A 28,000-nucleotide genomic window follows, 5' to 3' on the forward strand; every position below is an offset into this window, starting at 1 on the left:
GATGACCCTAACCATGGTTAATAACAGCTTCCTCAAATGACCCTAAGAAATGCTAAGAACTTAACTGGGAACTGTAGATGCTCAGCACATTCAGGATCAGCTATATTACATTTTATCCTTTTCTCTGCACCTGTCAGACATCACTTGGGAATCCGATCATATTTCTGTGTATAATGCTTTGCACAATGGGGCCTTGATTCTAGCTTCTGTGATATAAATATCAAACATAATATTAACAACAACAACAAAATTATTGTGTGTTTGACTGATCAATCCTTGTTTGAGTGATTACAAGTGATTTGGCACAAATTTCTCTTGAATTTATTCCACTGTACCTATGTCCACAGTGTAATAGCTACTCAATCTGTTTCAGTTCATAGTGTATCATATTGCCTCCTGAGCCTCATAAGAGCTCTCCTCCTTCTAATCAAACCCCTCAGGGCATTTCAGCAGCTAACCTGGGTGATTACAGGCATCACCATTGTAATTTACAAAATTATAAATGCTTGAATTTTTCTTAGTCATCAGTTTCAATTGTGTAAAGTTGCCCAACTGTAATGAAAGTTGCACATAGCAATAGTGTTGAAGATTTAATTTGCATGCAAATCTGCACTCTCTACCTATTATTATGAAGTGCTAATGTAGTCACACAGCGCTGCGTACACGGATTAACATGAGCTTTGGAGTGACACAGTAGCTGTGCCCACATGAATGCACAACTACATGTTGCCTGTGCAAAAAACAAATGCATTTGTCCACTTAATAGAAGCTATGCATGGATGGATTTGCTTGCACATGCAATTACATGCATTGCATGTACAAACTCAGGATTATACTGGGCACATATTTTTTCCTTGATTGAAGAAACAACTGATCCATAAAAGCTAGATAGAGGAATCAACTCTTTGCTATATTTTATTTTATTAATTGAAGCCATTTAGATTAGCATATGTGCAAACAATCTGAAAAACCCCTCATTTATAAAATTTTATAATTTTAATCCAGACAGCTGGATTCAATTAGCATTTTTTAAAAAACATTACTCTCAGGTTAAGATCTTTCAGACAAGTGTGTCCTAGGCTTCTCAAGATTCCTATTGTGTGGAGACTTTCCTTTCCCCTTAATCCTCTTACATTCGCATATGCAAACACACTCATAAAAACACTGTTGGTGTGCTGTACAAAGATTATTACTTTAGGCTTCATCGTCAAGTACCTGCCATTATCACCTACCATGTTTCCTGTCTGATTTAAGGAACTGTAGCTGTAGGTAAGTAATTAAGAGTTGTAGGTAGAGTAACACTCTGGTGTGACTAATAATCACCACACAATCCTCTAGTTACAATGGAAAAGGAGAAGGCTCTTTCCTCTTCACTTCTTGAGATTGGCAAAATAAGCAATTTACACTGACTTGTATTGCTGCTTCCCTCTTTATTTCAGGTTTTACACCATAATGCTGGACTTGGCCAACTTCACTAATATTTCTAATGTAATACTTATAACACCTTACTGTCTATTACACAGACCTGGAAAATACCAAGAGAAAGGAATCAAATATTTACACATTTTTTCAAGTACATTCTCCATTTTTGAGTCTCCTTTGTGTTTCTTTTCTGCAAACATTCTGTAATACAAATTCTCATAGAAACTGAATTCTAAATTTGTATGCACAAATATCTGTGGAAAGCAATTTAATTTATGACCCCCAATTTAGCAAAAGTCTTTAAGTACATCAGTGGGACTACTCACATGCTTAAAAGTTAAACTCCTTAAGCATTTGCAGAATTGAAGCCCTAATCATTAGTGCTTCTAATCTATACTGAGTTCCATCCAGATAGTGCAGAATATGGAATTATGTTCACCACAGGCAACAGTGAATACTATTTCTTTCCCTTTTTTAGGTCAAAAAAGCTTGCTCTCCAGAATGGCTTGAAATAAAAATGAATAAATAAATAAAAGTAAATAGATACACTCCAAAAACATAAATCATGGGATAATATCTTAGAGTTATGAATTTATTTGAAAAGAGTCTTCTTGAGAAAACATAATTGTTTTCTTTGCTAATAATTATTTAAAAGCTTTATCACCTTCAGTTTTAGAAAATAAAAGGAAATATGGGTATTTTGCAGCCCAGTCATTGCTAATCAAACATGTGTACCAGAACTTGAATGGTAATGGAGGCAGCTTTTGTCTGAATGGAATGTGTCCAATTTACATTTCAGATCAGTAGTTCACCTGGGAAAAGATGAATAGCAAGTCCCCAAAACTACAGGTACTTATGCAAACCATCTGACCTGCATGGATTTGCAAACATGAGTCAGAAATTTAATGTGATCAGGTTCCCATTTTTTCCTCATTACCTTTCAGTATATATATTAATGGGGGAGGAAGTTTGGGGTCTCCTCTTATCGGTATGACAGGAAGCCAATCTCCCCTGTTCTCATAGCCCACCTTAATCCTCCTATGAGGATGATAGATGGTAAGGTTCAAGACATGGGTGAGCTGAGAGATGTTGAGGGTAATTAAGAGAGAAGGGGCTGGTGGAGTCCTGGGTAATGATTTGGATAAACATAGATTTGCCTGCATTGTATATTTTATCTGCCAAGTAATTCCAGCCATCTATATAATAAAGTTGCAGCCTGAAAATCCATATCAAGTGTTTCCTATCCTTCTTTTGATATACTCAGACAATAGCTCGTGGTATTCTAGTACTGCCATTTACACTTAGAATGTGGAAATGCAGAAATGTCCAATCATAAATAAAACTTTTCTAATTGAAAAAAAATCACATTTCAAGTTTGTCAAACTCTAAGTGGGTCCTAGCAGTTAAAAGTTAAATTTAAACTTTCCCCAAGCCACAGCATGACATTTTATTAATTTAATTGACCTTTTTTATGTTCAATACTATACAAAAGAGCAGAGCTAAGTGGCTTATTAGTTGTGCAACTCTGTGCAAGGATTACAGGAATACGATCAAGTTTGACACTTATATTCTTTCTTTCTTTAATGGAGATTGCCTATCTCCTAGAACTGGAAGGGACCTTGAAGGGTCATCAAGTCCAGTCCCCTGACTTCACAGCAGGACCAAGTACCATCCCTGACAAATTTTTGCCCCAAATTCCTAAATGGCCTCCGCAAGGATTGAACTCGCAACTCTGGGTTGTGATATTTGTCATACGTTATATCAGGGTCCTATTTTTATTTTATAAAAGATTAATAAATTAATTGATGTCTTAATAAATGTTATAGTGTCCAACAGGATTGTTTATAACTTTCACTTGTAATTTTGTATAAACCTATTGATGTGTCTCTAACCATCTATAACATCTTACACTCATATGTAACAATTCTATAAAGTCCATAAATGATTGAATAACTCTTAAAAATTATAATAGAATCTTAATGCAAATATGACCAATTCACTTATTGCTATAAAAGGCAGAAAGGCATTTCAATACTTTTAATTACATAAAAAAGCATGTGCCTTTTCAAGGGCCATCGTCTAATAGGTTCTAGATTTTCTAAGATATATGAAGATGCAGCAAAAGCCCCAATTGGGGTTTTTGGCCTTTTTTGTTTTTGTTTTGTTATTTACCAGAGTAATCCAGAGGCAAAGATCTGTGGAACCACATTCTAGACTTTAGATTGGATTGCAAACTATATTACTATTATGTATGTGGACCCTGAAGATGTTCTGAATGTTACATGAAACCTCCTGCTTTTGTATGTTAATTTAGAATTTTTGGAAGGGATTTCCCTTTTAAATCTGTCAATGGGTTGAAATAACCTAAAATGTCTCTGAAATATTTAAATAGTGATTCTTTGTGGTTGGTCATTTCAGAATAGGAAGATACCTACTTTGTTCCCTGATGCTTTTGCACCAATGTAAATCTTCAAATCAATTTTGAATGGTCCTGAAGGAAAAAAGTAGTAGCCTTACCCTCATAAAACTTATGCAAGGTAAGATAATAAGATTTTACAATTCCAAAGCTTAATGCTAATGTGAGTTGCAAAACTAAGAAATATGTGCTGCAAACTATTCACTGCACTTTGGGGAAGAGTTCTAAAAGAAGTTAAAAGACTCAAATCTAATAAAAAAAAAGGGAGTGAGCAAACAGACCCATCCCAATGTGCATACTAAACAGTTTTGTTTTCAAAGTCTCTTCAACTTCATCCAACAGTTATTCCTGCTAAATAAAACATTTGTGAGGCTTTAAAAACTCAATATAGGTTATTCCAACAGAAAGTCAGACTTATCAGTCCTTTCACACCAGACCAGCAACAGCAGCTGCAATGGCCTTTCTAAAGTCTGGGATGCTGAAGCAGAATATGGCATTGATCAAAGGTTCTTTTAACGCAATTGTCAATTAAACTGATTCAACTTATTCCTGTTTAAAGCATGCTTACACAAAACATACACAGAACAAAGCAAAGTGACAGCAAATGATAAGGAACCTGGTATTTGGCTCAACCATAAAATGCTGGCAATCTATACCATGTAGGTTTTAACAGATCACTAGAAACCATGATAATTTGATGTGGACAAAAGATATATGTGCCGTAAAAGACAAATCTGAATTACTCATTAGTGCATTGATATATCAGTGAAATAAGTAATGATACAGGGTATCACAGATATTAAGTGCATTTAAGTGGAGTCATTCTATTCCACCTTTCTCTCTACCTCTGCCTTCAGACACAAGGTCCAATCCTGTTCCCACTGAAGTCAAATGGCATGCAGCAAATCCTAAAAGACTTTCAGCATAGTTTCCTATAATAGATCCTTCATCAAGTTATTACTGTCACACTGGACATTTAAAAAAAAATGACTCTCATAAGCCAGGCAAACAAGCAAATTTGCTCCAGTTTCTCAAACATGATAAAGCCATTATTGCATACAGTGAACCTGCAATCGTTGATAAATTACCTGGGCCAAAGAGAAAATCCTCCATCAAAGCAGGAGGGCCAGTAAACCTATTCCAGGTACATCTGTGATTTTCAGGTGTCTGTGCTTATAGATACAATGCCAGTCTTTGCCACCAAGCACTATCTTTGACATGCAATTAAGGAAAAAAAATCAGAAATAAATTGTTCTAACTATGTAAGTAGAGTCTTAAATTTATTGCCACTACAATTTATTGTTTTCAAAGGCTTGAAATAAACTGCAATTAATTTGTTCATAGCTTGTCACTCTACAAAAATGAAAATTGAGAAAAAAATTATTTAATTTTCAAAATTTTTGCTTAAGACCAATACAAAATCCATTCCAAATTTCTCTTCTATAAGCTACGTTTTATGGCATGTCTTATATTAGCACAGAATAGTAACTCCTCGGATAAGCACCCTGCTCTGAATAACATGTATGCAGGGATATACATTTCAAACCTACTCTCTTCTTGGGATTTGATCTTACAGGTAACTCAAGCAATAACAAAACATTTCTGAGTAAGAGTTCTCTTCTGATTTCACAGATCTCTCTCTGCAACACCTCTTTGGTGCTAGCACCAAATTCCTGGGGCCTTATCTTCCCTATGGAGTTATCAAGAAGTACCTGCTGTTATAACTCAGTATTAATTGCTCTGTCTCTTCAAAGTGGGGTTCAAGCAGGATGATTCAAAGGAGCCCTGTATTCCTATTCAGAGTCTCAGCCAGTCCTTTACATTTCCCTTTTGTACGTTTTATCTGTGGTTTTATATTTTTCCCCTTTATTTTCCACAATGGTGACTAGAACAGTATAACAGCATTATATAAGCTTTTTACAGTGCCATGTTTTGCTTTACAGAGTGAGCATAAATGAGGAAACACTAAGTTAAACTCTGACAGCCAGTGCTGGATGTATCAGCTTGGCCTATAAATAAGCACTGATCACCTCCATTTTATCGAACTCATTTTCAAGGCAAGCAAAGACCACAAGATTCTCCTGCAAATTTTCCCTTTACACTCCCTAGCAGTGCTGCTAGTGTCAGCTACGACAGATTTATAGCCTATTCATTCATGGGAACAAAAACCCTGCCAGGGCTGGTCATGGAACACGCAGTAGCAGTTAGTTCAAAAGATAACAGCTGCAATACCTCACTTCCTTATTCAGCACTCTATAGCAAACACTACTTTGGAGATAATAAATGCTTCTTGTTTGTGTTTCTTGAGTAATCTCTGTGTGAATAGTGCCCACATTACAGCCGTGTGTACTGGTGCTGCTAAAGTGGGGGATTAATCAGTGTTTTCATTGTATTTAGCTGTCTTCCTCCAACCTCTATCCTAGTTTAGGATTTTATAATGGATGCAAATAAAGTTACTGCAGGCTTATTTAAATACTGATATTCTGTGAGAAATTCCATCTTAAAGAGTTAGTTCCATTATTGTTTAAAATTGAGAAACTTATTTTGAACTTGGTTCTGCTAACCTTACTCACACTGCATAGTACCTAGAGCCACTTACAATTTGCTAGGTTTAGCCAAGTTCCCCCCCCCCCCCCCACACACACACACACTCTAACATAACTCAAAGATTTTGATTGCATACAATTATGTGATCTCTCTTGCTGCTGTTAAAAGGAAAGCTGAAATACAGAACAGCTACACAGTTATATGAATTAATGATACTGATGGGTTCATAGGGTGTTTATACTTTTTCAACAATAGTATAATAGGCTGCTTCCCACACCCATTAGGGCATTTCAGGTGAAAAATCAGCATGGTTTGAGAGCAAGAGGAATAGGATATTCTTTTGGTAGGTAGTATTACCAGCGGCTGGTTCTAGGCAAGTGCTGCTATGTGAGGACCTTGTCTGCATTAAAAATGTATTGGATTTTTAGACAATGTGGTTTTGCCTCATTCCGTTGGGAACCCCCAATCCCACAACACTATCAAACAATGTAAATCCTCATCCTTTGCTTAAATATGCCTCTTTCAACAGTAATTGTCTTGCTCTCCAGTGACTCAATCCTACTTTTATGGAAGTTAATGAGAATTTTGCAACTGGACAGAATAAAGACCCCATGAATTTATCTGTATTTCATATTGTGATGATCTTCTTGAAGAAGAACTAAACACACAATAGTCAGGACTCTTTTTATTTAGTAATCAGGTTCCCACTCTTTATTCTTCATCCAAGCTAAACAGATTCAGCTCTTAGATCCTCTTCAGAGGAAGAAAGTATCTGATCCCCAGAAAAACTTGCAATCTCTTCTGTACTCTTTCGAAAATTTAAGTGTGATTTCATGACTCTTCATAAAATAGAATCACTATTTCCTTCCAGGAAAACAATTTACCATCTCTCCCTTTCCAAACTACCTCCAAACTCAATGAACTGGTGAGCTTACTAGCTGTTTCTGGCACTTACCCACAAAATAGTCTCCTGGATTCAAGTATCACTCTGCATTACTCTTTTGCTAGTCACACACGCAACATTATTCAAGAAATGTTTTGCCTTCATTACTATTTTCTGTACAATTATTTCACATTCTAAACTATGAACTAGACCCTGGTTTTGTAAGGGTTGAAGAAGATTTAATACAACACCGATGTTAGGGTTTTGATCTAAACAAGGATATGAATGGCCATGACAGGGATATGATGTAGGAAGTCTTCAGTGCCCTTTTCTCCCATCCTACCTAAATCCCACTGAAGTCTGGAAATAGTATCCATAGTAGCTACCATTGCTTTGTTTCAATTTAAAATTTCTTCACCCTGTAGCTTATGCATTTATAAACTGACAATATCATTCATGTTAATAATTAATAAAACCTGCTGCAGCAGTGTCAATGGTTGTTGGAACAGCTCAGTCTCTTGCATTTGCAAGTGCCTTCCTACAGGTCTCTCTAACAGTTGTACATAATTCTTACAGATTTAATAGATTTAGTTGTACTTAGTGAGGTACACCCTCTTTTCCCCCTGGAGATCAGGGAATTCCAGGTGCAGGTGGAGATGCAAGTCCTGGCATGGTCTGCAGCATGGATGGCAGCACCATGTGTATCACCGATGATGGCATGACCCCTTTTTAATCCCAGAGCAAGCCCACAACGATGCAATGCCATTCTCCATTTCTGCAGTACCACTCCCAGCACCATTAGGGTCCTCCCTACCTTATTTAAGCTCAGACTACTCTTCCAAGTCAGAGGCAGCGTCTTTTTTGTCTTGACATTACCAGTACCATTCACAATCCCACCACCAGTCTGTACTATCTACTATACCCGAAGCAGCAGGGACTGGTGATATCATCTGTTATGGGACACCTGGCTGCCTCTTGACCTTCCATCCAGATGAGATGGATAGGTCAGTCTTTGGGAATCCCATGGAGGACTGATTTCTCAAGGGCTTGAACAAGCTTTATCTGCAGGTGTGGTAGGCTCATGAGACCTTGGCAACCTGCCCTTTAACATACCTTTCCTGGATGGTGGCTTCTCTGGTGGCTATAACCTCAGCCAAAATGGTGTCTGAACTCAGAGCACTCCGCTACATGGTCTTCTATAAAGATAAGGTGCAACTACACCCCACCCATCATTTCTTCTTAAGGTAGTCTCCCAGTTCCATGTGAACCAGGTCATATTTTTACCTTTTATTTATTTATTTGTGTTCTTCCCTAAACCACGTCGTAGCTCCAAAAAGCGCATGCTCCGTTCCTTGGACATCATGTGGCTCTAGCCTTCTATATTGAATGCACAAAGACAGTGTTCCGTGGCATACCAGTGTGTCACAAAGCAGTTGGAAGTGTGCTGCGGAGAACAACAGAGTTCAAAATGATCGCCTTTAAAGGTGACTTTTTTTTTTTGCTCAATACTCCCCACCCCCTTCTTTTTTTGCTCAACAAGAAATCCTTGGTGTTCCTCATAAAAAAAATTGTTTGGTGTTCCTCTGTCTTAAAAAGTTTAAGAAACACTGCACAAAGACATTTTGAAAGATACCACAGCTCTTATTTCAGTCTCTCGGGATGAAAGCGCTTCCCAAATCATCCCAGTTCATTTCATTGGGGACCACATCCTGCATCAGAACAAGGTATGATCTGGCCAGGATGCTAGCCCCCAGCAGTGATGGTGCTCTCCACAAGAGTGCAGGCTTCATCTGCCACATTCCTTGCCTAGGTCCTTATTCGACACCCATGCAAGGCAGCAAAAAGAGATGATGCAGCCTTTGGCAAGGAGTACTGTCACCAGCAACTCAGATTTCTGACCTTTCCTACAAGAAAACTCCTTGAGATTCACCTATAGGAATGCTCACGAGTAAGCACTCGAAGAAGTAAAATGGTTACTTACCATCTTGTAACTCTTGTTCTTTAAGATGTGTTGCTCATGTCCAGTCTAAGTCCTACCCACCTCCCCTCTCTCAGAGTATTTGGGCAAGAAGGAATTGAGCAGGCAATAGGTTGGCAGGGACCTTCATGAAGGCACCACAGCCCATCCAATGGGTACTACTAGAGAAAACCTTTTGATGATTGTGCAGGCGGCATGCGCGCGTGCACGCACACACACACACACACACACACACACACACACACACACACACACACACACACACACACACCCCTCTATTGGAATGGACATGAGCAATACATCTCAAAGAAAAACAGTTATGAAATGGTAAGTAACCATTTTCTTCACCAAAAATGATTCACTGTTCCCACCATAGTAATTGATCCCAGTAGCTTACCTGGTAGAGCAACTATTTTATAGTTGAAGGTCTTAATCCAAATGGTATATGAACTTTTTTCCAGTCTCTTAACATAGCACTTGACTTCTCTGATAACCCAAACAGCTCTTGAAATAATTCATTGTTCAATTCAGTAACTCTGAGTGAACAACCCTAAGGGCTGGATGATTTGTTTACATGCATTGTATTGAATTTGGCAATGACCATCCTGGCAAGATGGTTGTAGTCGATCCACTCACCAATTCCTGCAGCAATGTTCATCTCTTTTCTTCTTGGGTCTGTAGCATATCTTTCTAAAGAAAATGTGTTTGTAAAGGGGGTTTTCATTCCTCAGCCACCCTCATACCTAAATGACTACTGTACTTGCTTTATGTGCATAATGGATTGCAAATCACTCCACAGAAGTCTTTCTGGTTTTAATAGGGAGATTATATGGATTATCCACACTGCCCAGTCACATATTGGCACAATTAACCTTGTATAATGCATTGTTTTAGTTCCCATACACCTTGACATTCCTTACTGGTCTTCTAGTATGTTTGGAATAGAGAGCTCTAGCACCATCAGCAGTAACACTGTTTTACAGGCTTCGGTGTGAACTGCCCTCCTGTTCAGGTTCAGCCCTGCACCAGAATTCCTAGAAGCATCATGAGGAGCTGGATTTGAAGAAGAGGGGTGTGCACATGGTAGCCTATACAGCTAAGAGGCAGCAACCCCTGAAGCATGCATTCAAAGTGCCCCAGTGCTGTACCTTTATATCATAGGTATTCATTAAGGTAACACTGCAGCCCTCTAAGATTAAAACTCTGCCTTTTAACCTGCCCAGTTACATACTTACATAGTGTAGCACACACAGAGGTGGATTTTTATCTCATCTGTTGGCTATAACTCTAATTAGTCTTAGTGGGTGTTATGGGTGTTATCCACAGAACTTACACAAGAATATGTAAAATGTCTATACAGAACGCCCTTCAATAGCAAGCAAACAGGATTAAATTTTCAGCCTTAGCTCTGCATTTCCCTGTTTTTGTCACTTTAAATCCATGGAATGCATATAAAATGACATCAGACATCAGTTACTGTAACTACATTCTTTGCTAATCAATCAGATTTTATTGTGTGGCCTGTGGCTCAGCTCATAACGCTGGAAAGCAGCTAGAGCAGCAGTTTAAAATTTTGCCAGTTTAATAATCCTTGCTAATTGAAAGTAGCACACTTGGAAGGAAAAAAAAAACCTAACAGTACCACAGTTTATAGTACCTGAGCTGTTTCTATTGAAAAAAAAAACTATTAATGATTTTTCTTTTTAAGGGGAAAGAGGGAGACCTGAAACGACTCATCCCTACAGCTCTCTAACCCAGCAGTAGAACCTGCACATTTTTTAATTTTAGTTGCACAGTATTTATACAGAAGCTATATTGCTGTGAAGAAACCTTGTTTTATCTGCTGAAAATTAACCACCCCCTGCTGCAAAAACTGGTGTTTTTTTCCTTCAGAGAATTATATTCGTTTTTATAATTGTTCTTTCCTTTCAAATCACCTAATATGACAAATGCTTGGAGACATTATAGTTCATCTGCTAAAGAGACTCTTTATGAGTTGAGGCTTCAGTGCTTTAATGGGGAAATTGCCTGATTTAAGTAAATCATGTCACCTCCACCCAAGCAATCATATTTGTTGTAGACTTCTGCTGACCTCACCTCTACAGTAAAAACAAAAACACACTTACATGTTCAGCTTCAGATACTTGGTTCAAATGATTTACAAATAGGTCATAATTAAAACTAATTTCAGCATACTCCAAAGGTACTATTTAAGTTTACTTTTGACAGTTTTTATATACATATTTTTAGCCGTAACTTAAATTTAAAAAAGCAGATTTCAGTTCAAAAAGTATGAGATTCATTCTCTACCATTTACTACATTTTCAAAATATTTATCTCTTTCTATAAGATACAAAAAAAGATAAACTCATCCTCATCATATATTTCATACAAAATCTAGCTTGAACATGTGGTACTTGTTTTTCTTCTTCTCTGCTTCATGCAAGAAGTCTTTTGAAAGTTACTCTCAATAGCTACATTTACCTCCAAGTTACCTGATATGCTGAATACTCAATAAACAGGTATAATTAATCTAGCCTGTTAAATTCTGACTGGTGGAGTCTCTGGGTATGTCTAGACTACATGCTCTTTTGAAAAAGAGCGTCTAGATTGCACAAAGCTTATCAAAAAATCAATCCGCTTTTTCGAAAAAGGGCACCTGTAAGCGCTTCTGCCAGGGCATGGGAGCAGCCTTTAATTCCGGGTCTTGCTGCATGCTCTTTGCAGAGACGTGTGTTTAAGGGGATCCTCCCGACCAGCCGTAGCTCTGCTCCTGCAGCTGGCTTGCCTACCTCCTAGAGCCGTGGTCACCAACCGGTCAATTGCAATTGACTGGTCAATCGCGAGGCCTCAACCAGTCGATCGCAAGGCGTTTGAGCCCCGCACCCCCTATTTTCCCCCCACTCGCAAGAAGCCCCACTACCTACCTCCAGCCTAGTGCCGGCTTCCCGCAGGGTGAACGGAAGTCCTGCCTGCAGCTTCTTGCCACTTCCGGGGGTTCTGGAAGTGTGCTGGCTGCTCCCCTCCCACAGCTCTGTGGTGTGCCGGGCACACTACGGGAGGGGGCGTTAGCCCCAGAGGAGGGGTGAGTCAAGAGCAGGGGTTTCCCTGCACCGCAGGAGCGGGGGTTGGCCCCAGGGCAGGCACGCGCGGGGGTTTGGCTGCGCTGCCGGAGGGGGGTTTCACCCTGGGGCAGGCGTGCGCAGGGCCGGAGGAGGCGGATGCAGGGGACTCTATGCCCCCACTGCCCCCCTTTTCCCTCTCCCCACACCCCTGTTCCCTCTCCCTTGTCCCCAGCCACAGAACTCTGTCCTCACTGGCACCCTGTCCCCTGCCGAAGCACCCACTAGCACCCTTCCCCAGTACTATGTCCCCTGCTCCCACAAACACAGTTAGCGAAGCTTGGCGGGAGGGAGTTGAAGGGGTTTTTTTTTGCATCTTACTTGTGTGGCCCCAACTGACTTTTCTGTGGGTCAGTGACCCCTGACTCAAACAGGATCCCTACCCTTCTCAGAAATAAAGACAATGCAGAAACTTTTTGTTTGACATAGTATTTTATTTAAAAATGAAGTCTGGCCAACAAACCCCCAGTTGGAGCCAAGCCCCCATCTGGCCACAGTAGCATAACATTCCTACACTCCCTCTTCCCCAAGACCCTACATCTGAGCCTATCATACAATGGAATCCCCTGCCCTGAGCCCCTCACATACCCCAACCCAAATTCCTGAACCCTCACATCCAGAAGTCTGTCCCCAACACTGCCCGGCCTGGAGCCTCCTCCCAAGCCAGTGTTCCCTTAACCACCTGTTCCTGCATCCAGATTTCCTCCCAGAGCTTGCACCTCTCACCCCTTCCCGCACCCAAATCCCTCATTCCCACCCCAGAGCCTACACATCCTGTCTCAACCCAGCAAGGGTACGGTTAAACTGCAGGAGTTTTTCAGGATTCCGGAGATATCCCAGATAAACTTGTCTGCACCCAGGAATGTGTTTGTTCTTCCACTTCTTTTAGTGGAAGAGCAAACCTGATCTTCCAGTCACCCCTATATTCCTCTTTCCACGAGAAATAAGGGGGCTTCCAAAAGAAGGGGTTTTTCTGACATTTGGTCCAGTCTAGACAGGCCAAATGTTGGAAAAACTACTTCTTACAGAAGAATTGGGGAAAAAAGCAGCAGTATAAGGGTTGGGGATAGCAAGTGATGGAGAGGAGGAGAATAAGAGGGTGGGGCTTCAAGGAAGGGGTGGGGCGGTAGATCTTGGCTTGTTCTGTCATTTAAAAAATGATCTTTGGTGTAAAAAGGTTGGAGACCACTGTCCTAGAGGGACATAAAAGCTTCTGCAGTGCTTGCTTTCAGTACCCTTCTTTCTGGGACACCACAGAATTGTGTTTCCTCCTTGTGTTTTGTACTTTGAATTGGTTTTTTGCCATGCAGCTGGAGCTTCCCCTGGGCAGGCGATGGCTCCACACTGTGATGCTGCAAGTTCTGCTGCATCTTCATGAGACCATCATGATGTTTGTGGCAGTGCTGGATTCAGAGCCCAGCTTTGAGCCCCTCACTCGGGCTGCAGCCCCACTGCCCTTGCCCCCTGCAGAGGCAAGTTTGGAGGCCGGACACCAGTTCAGACTTGCAGGACCGGCTTGTTTTGGAGCAGCGGGACAATGAGGCTTGGCTCCGAAACTTCCACATGCAGAAGTCCACCTTCCATGAGCTGTGTGCCTGGCTCACCCCCGCCCTACAATGCCAGAACACCCACTTGTGGCCCACCATCTCCCTGGAGAAGCAGGTCACTATTGCCCTCTAGAAGCTGGCCACCCCCGACAGCTACTGCTCCATGGGATACCAGTTTGGCATGGGGAGGTCTACTGTTGGGGCCATCTTGATGGAGGTAAGTCATTCTCTGGGGACACTCCAAGGGGGGGGGGGGTAGATAAGGGGAGTGGTCAGGACTGGGCAGAGGGAATGGGGGATGGGGTGGCAGTGGTAGAAGCCTCCTGGCCTTACCCTGTCCTGGTGTTGGGGGGACCGGTGGTTGCCTGAGGGGGAGCTCTTGGGGTCTGGGAGGGGAGCGGTGGGGGAGCACCTCTTATCAGCTCACGCAACTCCTCTAATGTCCTGTTATGTGTGTTTGTATTTGTCCCTTTCTGCAGGTGGTGATGGCCATCGATTCAGAGCTGCTTCATAGGACTGTCCACCTCAGAGACCTGGAGACCATCATGGCCAGATTTGCGGGTCTAGGATTTCTGAACTGCAGTGGAGCACTCAACAGGACGCACATCCCAATCCGTGCATCACCCCATTGAGCAGCCCAGTATAGTAACAGAAAGAGCTACTTTTCTATGGTGAGCAGGAGGAGCAGGAACAGGCACAGGACCGGGGAAGGCCATTGCCTCCCAGATAGCAGTGCAAATAGCAGTGTGCTGCTGGACAAACTCGTCCAGCAAGCGACTGCACCACTCTGCCCCTGCCTGCATCCTCTGTGGAAATGTGTCCTGCGTCTCTTTCAGGACCAAGATGTGCTGGCGCTCCAGGTCCAAATGCTGACAGGTTCCCTGCAGCCGTCTGAGTGGTGGGACAAGTGTGGCGCTCCCCTCCTGGACAGCTGTTCTGGCTGTGGAAGACAAGAGGGAAAAGTCGACAGTCATGCACGCTCACACTTTCCCTGAGAGGGCATGCCCTCCTTCTCAGCAGTCAGTGCCTGTCCTAAGGTCAGAGAATGCTCATGTGGTCTCAGTAAGGCGTGGTGTGGCCTGGCCAAGCAGCACAGACAAGTGTCAGGCCTCAGTTGGGGTTCTCACAGATTGCTGCGAGGCCTGAAGCTGTGTGGCAATCCCAGGGTCCCCAACCCATGCCTATCCCTGGCATCAGTGTCTGCAGGAGCAGGTGGTGCCTCGTACCCATGCAGGTGCAGGGGTAGGACGGCCCTTCCCGTGGTCGGCCATGTGTGGGGTCCCCCCAGGCTGTGATCAGCATGACATGTCACAATACTGTACCATCCACTTTGCTCCCGCCTCCCCTGCCCTGTGTGTGTTGGACCCTCACAGCACTCATCTGATGTTCTCTCCCCAGTGTCCGAAGTCGTCTGGGAGGCCTCCTGTATCTCGGGGACCAGCTCCAGGATGAGGGTCCTCCTTCTCCTTCTCCTCCTCTTGGAGCTGCTGGTCCTCTGGGGTGGAAGACAAGACAAGCTGCCGCTGCTGCACAGGTGTCTCCATCCTGGACTCCACAACCTTCTTGGGAGACAATGGGTCCCCTGCCCCCAGGATCCTGTCCAGGTCCTCGTAATATGCGCAGTACTGTGGTGCTTCCCCAGAGTGGGAGCTGCACTCACGGGCCCTAACGTACCCCTGCTGCAGCTCCTTCACCGTGGCTCTGACCTGGTCTAGTGTGCAAGGGTGGTGGCCTCTCTTAGCAAGGCCATCAGCCATTCTGGCATAAATTGTCTGCATTCCTCCTCCTGGACTGAGGGGCCTGAAGAGACTCCTCCTCAGACAAGAGCTCCAAGAGGGCTTTGAGCTCAGGTCCAGACCAGGAGGGTGCCCAGCGTTTGGTGCCCCTGGCTTGCTGTGGGGATGTGTCCCTGGAAGGGTCAGGAGGGACTCGGGGGGGGGGGGGGGGCTTGTCCCTGGGACATGGCTCTGAGTGGCCCTACCAGGAAGAGCTGAGCAGTCAGGGTCCTGGTTGGAGCTGGCTTGCTGCCACAATGCTACTCCTGGGTGCCTGTGCCTTTAAAAGATGGCTACAGGCAGGAACAATAGAGGTGAAAGGTTTGGCAGGAGTGTCCACCAGGGATTCTTCCTAGAGGCCTTTATTTTCAAAATAAATTCTTCCCCGTATTCACACATACCTTTTTTCAACAGATCTCTGTCAAAAATAGTGTTATTCCTTGTAAAATGAGGTTTACCACTGTCGACAAAACCACCACGTTCTTTCAGTTTACTGTCGACAGAATGCAGCAGCAGTCTAGACGCAGGCAAAGATTTTTTGAAAAAAGGCCACTTTTTCCGAAAAATCCCTGTAGTCTAGACATACCCTCTGTGTATTCTAAATTTAAAATATCTTTATCCCTAGATTTCCTGCCTTCATATGAAACTGGACACAACTCTGAAAAACAGGGTTAGAACTTTGTACAATATTACAGTATAGAGTTAACACATAGGCATTGATTATTTTCATAATTGTCAGACTCATAAGTTGAACTCCAATGCTGTGGATCACATTATCCTTTCAGCTGAAGTATAGATATTCATCATTCTTACTTCATCCTCAGACATGAATTTTCCAGAATGCCAGTTATATTTCTAACCTATCTTTCTCCATTTGGCACCAGAAAGCAGGTTATAGAGAACACTCTGATAGAAAAAGGAAATATAAGTGGGAAAAGTCCCACAGAATTTAACAAAAAGATAGCTTACAAAAGAACATAAGAACGGCCATACTGGGTCAGAGAAAAGGTCCATCTAGCCCAGTATCCTGTCTGCCGACAGTGGCCACTACCAGATGCCCCAGAGGGAGGGATCATAACAGGTAATCCTCACATGATCCCTCCCCGGTCACCCACCTCCAGAGAAACAGAGGCTAGGGATACCATAGCTTTTCTATAGGACCACTGTTTAAAAGTGACGAGATTTAATGGACTATAGGTCAAGAGGCAGCATTAGATCTCTAATTTGACTTGCATAACACATAACATTTCAAATACAAAATTGAATACAAATTTACTTCCCTGACATATAATTCTATATGATAGTTCCAAAAATGTATAGCAAAGCTATCATGTCCTGTATGTTTTCAGTTATTTCTACAGAAAACTATTAATGTTTCTAAATAATTCCATGGCTTTATTAAATTTTACAGGACTTTTCTATAAAAAGCTTGAAGTTCATGTAGTTTAAATAACAACTGAACATTTTAGTAGGATTTGAAAATTCCAAAAACCTTTGCTTTTGATTTGGATTAGTTTGGATTTGCATGCCCTGACTTTCATTTCAAGCTTCTTCTTTGAAGGATACTCAGCTGAAACTACCATGTTTATACCAGAAACTGGCCAGGATTCACTTCATAATTGTCTCTTCTTCACCAAAATGTTTGGAAACATTTTTTAGCACCTGTCCTTGTCCTGAAACCCAAAATAAGGTGAATTAGACCAGGCTTTGAAAACTTTAGAATGTCTGTAAATGCTTTGTAAATGCACTCCAATTAACTCTTATGTTCATTATTGTACAGAGTCATACACATACATGATGATTTATGGACAACAATAGATCCCTTCTCTAAGAAGTTTACATTGTAAAAATTACATGTACCTAGCAGACTATATAGTAGAAGAATGACGCACACTCTCCCACTTGCCCATTTTGAACCCAAGAACCTTCTAAACAGATCTAGAGAGATTCTCGGTTTATAAGTCTCAGAGAGTAGCCATGTTAGTCTGTAACTCTAAAAACAATGAGTAGTCCTTAGAGGCTCCTGAGAGACTAACAAAAAATATATATATAATATATATTCTTTCATGGGCAAAACCCACTTCATTAGATGAGCTAGGAAAGGTTAACAGAAACCCCTCTCCAGCTCATCTGATGAAGTGGGTTTCTCTCAGGAACAACAGGACTACTAGTTGGTTTATATAATTCATTTCAGGCCATAGCCTTAAAGCCTATAGACTCTCACTTTTGCTGGATATGCTGTCTTTCTATTAAGAATATTATTAGTCAAAAGCCCAGAGGTTCACCTTTGCTTTTGGAACAAAATTTTTTATGCAAATCTCTACTTATTACTATTCTATTCCCTCTATTTACTAAAGGAGATTTACCATACTGCTCCAGAGAAACACACCTCCTCACACGTCCCCATCTACAGCAAGCACTGAAATTGCCAAACAGAATTGGATCATCAGCCTGCCTACTCCTGTATCCTATCTCTGACATGTGCCAATACCATTTATTTCAGAAAAAAGTGCAAGAACCTCTACAACCTCCATTTTTAATACTTATTGTAACAGCTTTAGATTTTCTTGCTATCCACAGAGACAGACTTTTTAAAATCCTGCTAAATCCTTGGCTTCAAATACATCTTCTGGTAAATAGTTCACACAGTACTAATTGTGCATTGTGTGAAAAAAATTCTTTTAGCACTTTTAAAATCACTTCCTTGGATTCATTAAATATCCCCATGTTTGTATTTTGAGAGGGTAAAAAGCAGTGCACAGTTAAACAAGTATCCAAAATATGACCTCTGTTCAAGTTTTTTCCAAATAACCTTAAATGTTAGTAAAACTTGTTTAGAGCCCCTGCCACTTGGAAAACAGGTTCTGTGTGATTTTCAAGGAAGTCTGACAGATCTTATACTGTGCACAACTTTTGAAATAACCATACTGTACAGTTAACTGTGTGTATCTCACAATGACCTTCTTTACTTATGTGCTTTCTCCATAAATGACCGATTTTCCAATATCTTCATGAGTATTACAAAATCTAGCTATATCCATGGGAAAGTAAATAACATAGCAGTTACCTTCATCTATGCAGAAGGGTCAAGGCTCAGAAAGCAGAAATCATCTAAATAATGGACCATATTTGTAAACATGGATTCCTTAAGCACAGCACCTTGGAAATACTGAACAAGAAATTGAAAGGCCTTATCCAAATAATATTTGTGTGCAAGCTTGTAAGCCCAAAGTTTAAAGTCCTCCAAGTTTACTGGCAATAATCAAAAAGCTCATTGTATATTTCATACCACAATCACAACTGTCCAGTGTATTACACCAAACCAGTGACTGATCTACCAGGTCATGGAGCATGACAGTGCTGAGAATAAGAAATTAACTGAAGCACTCATTGGTGGCCTCATATATATTTCTCAGAAGTCTTTTTAAATAACTAAAACAAAGCAAAAAAAATCAAGATTCTTAAATACCATAAAAGATGGGGAAGAGGAAGGAGGTGTGAAAATACATCTGGCACACAAATCTCCACATATTCTATGCCACCAGCACTCCTAGCTATCTTCAAGACACCACTGACTTCCTTAGGAAACTACAGTGCATCAGTAACCTTACTAACACACCACCGTCGTCATCCTGGATATAGAAGCTCTCTACACCAGTATTTCACATGAAGATGGACTACTAGCTGTCAGGAACAGTATCTCGATGATGCCACGGCATTCCTAGTGGTGGAGCTATGTGACTTTGTCCTCACTCACAACTATTTCTGACTTGGGGACAATTTATATCTTCCAGTCAGTGGCATTGCTGTTGATACCTGCATAACCCCACAATATGCCAAAATTTTTATCATTGACCTAGAACAACGTTTCCTCAGCTCCCGTCCCCTAACATCCTTCCTCTACTTACATTACTTCAATGACATCTGCATCATATGGACACATGGGAAGGAGGCCCTTAAAGAATTCCACTGGGATTTCAACAATTTCCATCCCACTGTCAATCTCAGCCTGGAAAAATCCATTTCCTGAACACTACAGTACAAATAAATGATGGTCACATAAACACCATCCTATACTGGAAACCTACAGACCACTATTCTTGTCTCTAGCTTCCATCCAGGACATATTACATGAAACATTGCCTATAGCCAAGCACTAAGCCACAACTGTATCTGCTTCAATCCCTCAGGGTATGTCTACACTACAGCACTAATTCGAACTAACTTATTTTGAATTAGTTAATTCGAACTAAGCTAATTCAAACTAGTGCATCTAGACCTAAAAACTAATTCGAATTAGCGTTTTGAGAATTTGAAATAGCATGTCCACATTGAGTGGACCCTGAACCGAAGTTAAGGCTGGCTGGAACCAGCGCTGGCAGGGCATCACATTAGGACTTAGAGTGTGGAGCTGCTTCCTCAGGCTAGCCGAGGGCTGTGCTTAAAGGGACCCGACCCCCACCCCGGACAGACAGTTCTCAGGGTTCCCAGCTTGCTTGTCTACCTCGATGAGGGACAGCAAAGCAGTCCTGTCTTGGAGTGCCCTGAGTGCCCACACTCGGCACATCACAGCACTCGGCCATCAGCCCGGCTGCACTTGCCGCAGGCTGCCATCCGGGGGGAGGGGATCAGTCGGGGAGCTGTCAGGATCCAGGAGGCCCTGCAGGAGAGCTTCCACCCCGAGGAGCCCACAGTCCTCCCCATTGGGGGCTCGTGCCCCATTCCTCCCTCACCTCCTTCCACTTACCCCTCCCTGGCCCCCCTTCCTGATGTAAAAAATAAAGGACATGTGTGTTCAAAAATAGAAACTCTCTTTATTTAACAAAACTGGGTGGGGGGGAGATTAACCTCTGGGTAGACTGGGAAAAGAAGGTGGGAGAGGGGAAGAGAGAGGGTGAGAGAGGGGAGGTGGAAACCTGGGAAGAGGGAGCTGGAAGGGGGAAGAAGGAGGAGGGGAAGTATCAAACTATGGTACGCCATATCTTCAGTACTGTGTACAGATGTGGTCTCCTCACCTCAAAAAAGATATTTTGGCCTTGGAAAGGGTTCAGAAAAGGGCAACTAAAATGATTAGGGGTTTGGAATAGGTCCCATATGAAGAGAGGCTAAAGAGACTGGGACTTTTCGGCTTAGAAAAGAGGAGACTGAGGGGGGATATGATAGAGGTCTATAAAAGCATGAGTGGGGTGGAGAGGGTGAATAAAGAAAAGTTCTTCATTAGTTCTCATTATATAAGGACTAGAGGACACCAATTAAATAAATGGACAGCAGGTTTAAAACTAATAAGCGAAAGTCCTTCACACAGCACAAAGTCAACCTGTGGAACTCCTTGCCAGAGGAGGCTGTGAAGACTAGGACTATAACAGAGTTTAAAGAGAAGTTAGATAAATTCATGGAGGTTGGGTCCATGGAATGCTATTAGCCAGGGGATAGGAATAGTGTCCCCGGCCTCTGTTTGTGGAAAGCTGGAGATGGATGGCACGAGACAAACTGCTTGATCATTGTCTTCGGTCCATCCCCTGGTGCCTGGTGCTGGCCACTGTCAGCAGACAGGTTACTGAGCTAGATGGACCTTTGATCTGACCCAGTACGGCCATTCTTATATTCTAAGCTCAGGGCTCAGGGTCGGGGGTCTCACTGGACCAACTTGAGTTTCATGCAAACCTGCTCCTGCGTTCGCATGTGGCCTTTGGTGGCCAGGCTTGGCAGCTATCCTGCCCTAGACGGCCACTTTCCTGTGGCTAGTGCGGAGGTCCTGGATTTTGGAGGCCTCCCCCCAAACTTTGATGAGGTCCACAATCTCTGCACTAGACCTCCACAATCTCCGCACTAGACCTCCACAATCTCCGCACTAGACCTCCACAATCTCCGCACTAGACCGGGTGGGCACCTGCCTCTTGCGGCCCCGGGCAGGCTCCTGGGAGCCGCCAGCATAGTCCTGGGAAGAGGTGGAGGGCTGAGTGGCAGCGGGTGGCTGGCTCATGCCGAGCCAGGTGCAGGGTCTGCTGGCTGGGTGCTGACAGGCTTGCAACTGGCACAAGCACTATAGCCAGACCATGGCACTTTAAGGGCTCCGGGGCCAGGAGGGGGTCAGAAAAGTTTTCCTGGTTTGGCCCAGAGTGGCCACCAGGGCAAGCTGGGGAGGGCTAGCCTCCAACTAGTTCGAATTAAGTGGCTACACAGCCCTTAATTTGAACTACTTAATTCGAACTAGGCGTTAGTCCTCGTAGAATGAGGTTTACCTAGTTCGAATTAAGCGCTTCGCTAGTTCGATTTAAATTCGAACTAGTGGTTTGTATGTATAGCCGCTATTAAAGTTAATTCGAACTAATGGCCGTTAGTAGTGTAGTGTAGACATACCCTAAGATAGGGACAAACATCTACAGGATCTTTATCAAGCATTCTTAAAGCATAAATACCCGCCTGGGGAAGCAAGGAGAGATTGACAGAGCCAGATGAATACACAGAAGTCATCTGTTTCAGGACAGCCCAACAAGATAAATACCAGAACACCGCTGGTTATTACCTACAGCCCCCAGCTTAAACCCCTCCAGCGCATTATTGACAATCTCCAACCAATTCTAGAAAATGATCCCTCACTCTCACAGACCTTGGGAGACAGGCCAGCCTTCACCTACAGACAGCCCCCCCAACCTGAAGCAAATACTTTCCAGCAACCACACATCGAACCCCAGGTATACTCACTCCGAAACCTACCCCTGCAACAAACCTTGTTGCCAACTTTGTCCACATATCTTTTCAAGAGACACCATCACAGGACCTAACCACAGAAGCCACACCATCATGTCGAAGCAAAAACACGCTCTTCTGTGTTTAGGCAGCTAACAAGCAGCTTTATTAATTAATAAAGCACAGCATGAGCCAAACGTGGTCACAGCAGAGCCAGACCCAGTAAAGCTGCTAATACAATCAATCCTAGTATCTTTATACCCTTAACCAAACAGTCTGACGTCAGGGCATCCAATTACAGAAATCCTCAATTAAATTTGGAAAAACAAAGCCTTATCAACAAGATGGCGGACAGGTGCGAGGGAGTACATCTCCTGTCCCAACCAGCCCAATTAACACATACCAATAGCCCATCCTGTAGGCCTCTTCTCACGGGGTGACAGAAAGTTCACTCTGGTCTACGTGCTTGAGAGAAAAGCTGAAATGGTTTCTGATATACAAGATGGCTTCTAGCTAAATATGAAAATGGTTTCTACAGCTTCTACAACTCCCCCCTTTTAGCCTTTTAAAGGCTAACCTTGAAACCATTTTATACCTCCATTTTCCATTAAAGTATTTATGTACATTTCTTGTTCCTTTCTCTGCTCATCCTATTTTAACATCATGAGTTCCACATTCCCTTTGGTAAGGGTCTATCTTGTGTTTTCTAGAATACAAGAAATACAGCATTTGATTAACAAAAAACAGCAATAAGCACAAAAGAATATAGCCAATACTAAAACTACTCTTTGCAAAATCCAAGTTCCCACATGTCCAAACCAGCCTCCCAACCAATCCCAGAGGGTCCAGTCTTCCCCCTGCCTTAGGCGTTTCACAGTTCTTTTAATTTCTGAGGCATCTTCCTTTACTTCTTTGCTGGTGTCAGAAATATACCCACAGCATTTTCTTCTTACTAAGGCACAAACCCCGCTCTTACTAGCTAGGACATAGTCTAGGGCCATTCGGTTTGGCTTTTTTCTCACCCTGGCTCCTGAACCGTTACATGTCTAGCAGTACTTTCCAATTGGGGTCAAGGCTAGGCGGATATACCCTGGGTTAGTAAACCCTTTATCCTGCCAAGTATCATTTGGCTTAGTTTACTAAACAGTGTGCCGTTTATTTGAGTGTTGTTTAGTGGGACTGGAATCATTGGGATGCCTCCTTCTGAATATACCGGACTGTGAGCACATATCCAGCAACCTGTAGAATTAAATTCTTGGGAAACTTGGTTCATTAAAAGCATAAACACATTTGAACCATATAGGTTATAACTACTAAATATTAAAAATAAGATTAAGCATAAGCTTAACATGAATTGTTTGTCCAGCCTCATGCTGGCTGTTCTTCAGGACTTCGTAGTTTGCTTCACCTATCGCTGGCAGGTTCTTAGCTGGTACCTTAGCCTTGGTCTCTCAGGCTCGTCTGCTTCTGGGCCTGGATTGCCGGTACCAAGCCTGTGCTGATCCTCGTCTACTACTGGACCTGGGTTTCTGGTACCAGGTCTGTGGTGATTCCCATCTGCTTCTGGACCTGGGTCTCCAGTACCAGGTCTGCGGTGCTCCTTGTTGGGGACAACCTCTGTAGGGACTGGAACGGGTTTGCAGTGGGATGCGTGAATCCAGGTGGGCAATCCTTCGCACTTTACAGCAGTATGGGTGGTCAGAAGGACTTGGTAGGGATCCTTTCACCTGGGTTTCAGGGCAGTCTTCCGCTGGTGAACTTTCACGCAAACCCAGTCTCCTGGTTGTAGTTTAAGGCACAGCTCAGTCGGGGCCTTAACCTGTGAATGATAAGACTGTACACACCTCATAAGTTCCTGGCAATACTTGACTATGCTTCTTTTAACGAGTGTGGCATCAGCCAGGTCAATTTCTGGGCTGCTTAACAGTCTCATAGGTTGGCCACATGCAATTTCATGTGGACTGAGTCCAGTTTTCTGATTAGGAGTGGCTCTCATGCTCATTAGGGCAATTGGGAGTGCTACTATCTATGTTAAGCAAGAGTTTTCACATATTTTAGCAAGTTCATTCTTTAAAATCTTGTTTCATCTTTCTACTGTTTGTGCGCTCTCTAGGTGTCGTGCACAGTGCAGTGCTTGTCTGGTACAGTAGTACTTTTCCAGTTTTTTTTTTTTTAACAATTTGCCCAGTAAAGTGGGTACCTTTATCACTGGAGATCACAAGGTGTATTTCCCATGATGGGATGTAATAATTTAGAAGTTTCTTAGCTACTGTGATGTCATTATGTTTCCTTCAGGGATAAGCTTCTACCCATCCTAAAAACAAGCAAACAATAACCAGCACATTATTGAAAAGATTGACATTTAAGCAACTGAATAAAGTCCATTTGTAAATTCAGAAATGGTCCTAAAGGCGGAGGTCTGGTTGCCGGAACTGTCTTTACAGGTTTACCCACGTTGTGGGCTTGGCAGACAGGGCAAGCCAGACAGTAATCTTTGGCTGCTTGGGAGAATTTGGGAGCAAACCAATTTTGTTTTAGGATTGCTACCATCCCCCCCTTTTGCCAACGTGCGACAATCTAGGGAGCACGGGGGCAAGGTGAGGTAGCAAGACCACTGGGGCAACAATGTGGCCATCAGAGCTGCACCACAAGTGGTCTGGGTGCAAGGTGCACCCTGCCAGTCTCCACTCCTGCTTTTCCGATTCTGGGGCTTGGTCTTGCAGGAGGGCCAGTTCTGAAAGAGACGGCGTAGGAGCTGGCGATGGTAGGAGAGAAGGGAAAAACAGCAGGTAGAGGAGCAGATTTCACTACATTCTAGACAGTACAAACTGCATAGCCTGCTACTAAAACTCTACTAAAATTATAAAGGCAAGAACCATTTATATAAAGCACAATATTAAGATTATTCAAGGGACTTAAATTATTCTTTCATTAGAACAACAATATTGTACACACAACGTTTGAAATACATATATCACAATCAAGATACACACAAGACAAATCTGGACAGAACACAAACTTATGTCATGACACAGAACCATGGTTTTTTTTTTTTCCTTTGGTTAATTTTCATATGATATTAGCGCTTCTTGATGATCTGAAAGACAAAGAAAACATTTCTACCCCCGTCGGGGTGGCCCATTATAACTTAAAATACTGCCTAAGATCTGCTAGGGGAACTAGTTACATCTAGTTCCTTACCACTTCTATGGGTGAGTGAGCTGTAACTTTCTGAGAACAAGAGAGCTTCATCGGTACTCGTGACCTTCCACTCTCTTGAATTACCTCTGAGCTGCTAGCTTTCCTTATCAGTGGCATGCCTCAGTTTTTCTCTTGTACTGCAGACCAGGCTTATTTTATTTACTGCTACAGAAACTCTTAGAACAAGGTGCTTGCTAGTTACTATTCCAGCAAGCAAAAGGTTTTTCTTTCCTGAAAAGAATCACATGCAATGTTACAGACTTACTTATGGGGGACAGTGCTCCCCCCCTTCCAGAACAGACAGGCAGTTTGCAGACACACACAACCTTGGATCTGAAAGCAAGCCAAAGGTGCTATCAGCTCAGCCTTGAACAGAAACACTGTGAAGTTTCTGGGCTTGGATTTTTTTAAACAATAATTAGGTTCCTTGGAAGACACATTTAACTCTTAGGGTGCAGGTTTTACAAATTTACAATGTATAGATTCTATTCTTTTATGCGGTTAACCAATTAAGTTTCAGTAGAATTCCTTATTTTCTCTTTAATAGATTTAACAAAGTGTCTGTAGCTAAATGTTTAACTTGACTGTTTCATTGCTAAGATGATTAAAAGAGGCTGCAAGAAACAAGTCATTTCTTAAAGCAGGTTTGTTTGGTTTTTTTTTCCTCCCCTTTAGGATTTGGAGGAACACTTTCTTTAAACTATTAAACTTATTTTAAACTTTGTTTTGCTTTGGATCGGGCAAGTTTGTTACAGGAGCCCGTGTTTTCAAAGGGAAGAGCTAATTCCTTTCAGTTATTTTTCATGTTTCCTCTCTACCTGTGTATGCGTTATAAAGAGGGATAGAGGGGTGATGATGTGCCAGATTTTCCCCCCAAGCTTGGTTGATATAGGTGTGCAAACTGAGAATTTTTTTTTCCACTTCTTATGCATTATTTTGGCACAGAGGTGCTGCAGCAACTTTTAAGTTACCTATCTTACTGCAGGGTGGATTTTTGCTTTTCTGAGCTTTACTTTCATCCCTCATAGCTTTAATTTTTCCTCTTTTCCAATTTGTTAAATGCTTACAGGTCCTTGGACCATTATGCACGTACATGTAGTACACAGGGGTGCCTTTCGGCAGAGTGGGGGGTGTTTAGACTAACCCCCACTTAAACTAACTTTACACACTCCAAAGAAAGAGTCTGCCGGGTCTAGAGTGTCAGACCTTAGCAGCTCATGAAATAAGGGGAGTCGTCACTCCCTCACATATCCGCTGAGTCTCGAGGTTCAGCTGACCCCCCCCATTGCGTTCAGAGCTCCCTCGTGGGAGAGCCCTGGTGCAGCTGGGATCAGCTCAAGTCTCAGACCTATGCAACGGCATTCATTCTTCACTCATTACATTCATACTCATTTTCCACACACATTTTTTCCTCCTTTTTCACATTTTTCCTATAGTTTCCACATTTAGCTGCATCTTTATTTATTGTCTAGTTCCCATGGGTTTCTATTAAGTGACGCTGCCCTAAGACACCCGGCACTTAATATCAGACTTCATTAGGATCCTATACCAGAAAACACTTAACATAAAGGCACTGGAATTCCTGTAGACTGACCTACCCCCATTTCCTGCGCGCGCTTAATTCTGTAAGACACCGAACTAAAGTCCGCCTGCTTACACCATATTCTGCAAGTCACCGAATCAGGATCCGCCTGCTCGCTCTGCGAGTCACCGAATCAGGATCCGCCTGCTTGCTCTGCAAGTCACCGAAACAGGATTCGCCTGCTCGCTCTGCGAGTCACCGAATCAGAATCCGCCTGCTTGCTCTGCGAGTCACTGAATCAAGAATTCACCTGCTCGCACTGGTCCCCCCCCCTTTTTGTTGCGAAGCACTGGACTCAAGGTCTACCTGCCTCGCAGGGGTTTCCGGCACCTGCCCCAGCCCGGCAGAACACCACGTCCTGGCGCCTGGAGACAGCCTGGCGGAATGGGGCACTATGGCCTGGGGTTAGCCTCAGAGGTCAGTACTACGCCCACAAATAACAGAGAGAGACAACAAAGCTTCCCCACAGTTCCGTGTGCCGAGAGAGAGTAATGGCACCACACCAGCTTTTAGCGTCCGAACACAGAGGGTCCAGCGCATGGCTGCCTCACTAGAGACACCGGTGTGCCCTTTTGGAACTGTGACACATAAGACAGGCCTAATAGACAAAGACAGACACAGACAGACAAAAATGTTAGCCGCTCCACAAAATTGAATTCCGTAGCTCCCCTTACCCCGATGGCCGGCCGTCACTCCAAATCCCAAGCCCTCAACCAGGAGATTTCGTAACAGGTATCCCCTTTACCTTCTCTTGAGCGCTCTGAGAGGTTTGGAAGTGGAGTGCCGGTCTATCCATACGGGCAAGTGGCGCGTTAGGAATCTCAGTAGAACCTCCAA

General features: G+C 42.9%; 2 long non-coding RNA genes across 2 annotated transcripts in view; both read right to left on the minus strand.

The window, feature by feature from the left end:
- Nucleotides 1-17,119: 17,119 nt before the first annotated feature.
- Nucleotides 17,120-28,000, minus strand: part of LOC112545491 (uncharacterized) — a 191,342-nt gene continuing 180,461 nt past the window's right edge. Inside the window, exon 5 of the long non-coding RNA XR_016350512.1 lies at nt 17,120-17,363. This is a non-coding gene — a long non-coding RNA (uncharacterized LOC112545491). The remainder of the gene's footprint in view (nt 17,364-28,000) is intronic.
- LOC149523736 (uncharacterized) lies at nt 22,517-27,946 on the minus strand. Its single transcript, XR_016350510.1, has 2 exons — nt 27,239-27,946; nt 22,517-24,694 (listed from the first exon to the last, which is right to left on the minus strand). It is a non-coding gene; the product is annotated as an uncharacterized LOC149523736 (long non-coding RNA).

This window comes from Pelodiscus sinensis, chromosome 12 (assembly GCF_052426305.1).
Source record: "Pelodiscus sinensis isolate ZL-2025 chromosome 12, ASM5242630v1, whole genome shotgun sequence".
NCBI lineage: Eukaryota > Metazoa > Chordata > Testudines > Trionychidae > Pelodiscus > Pelodiscus sinensis.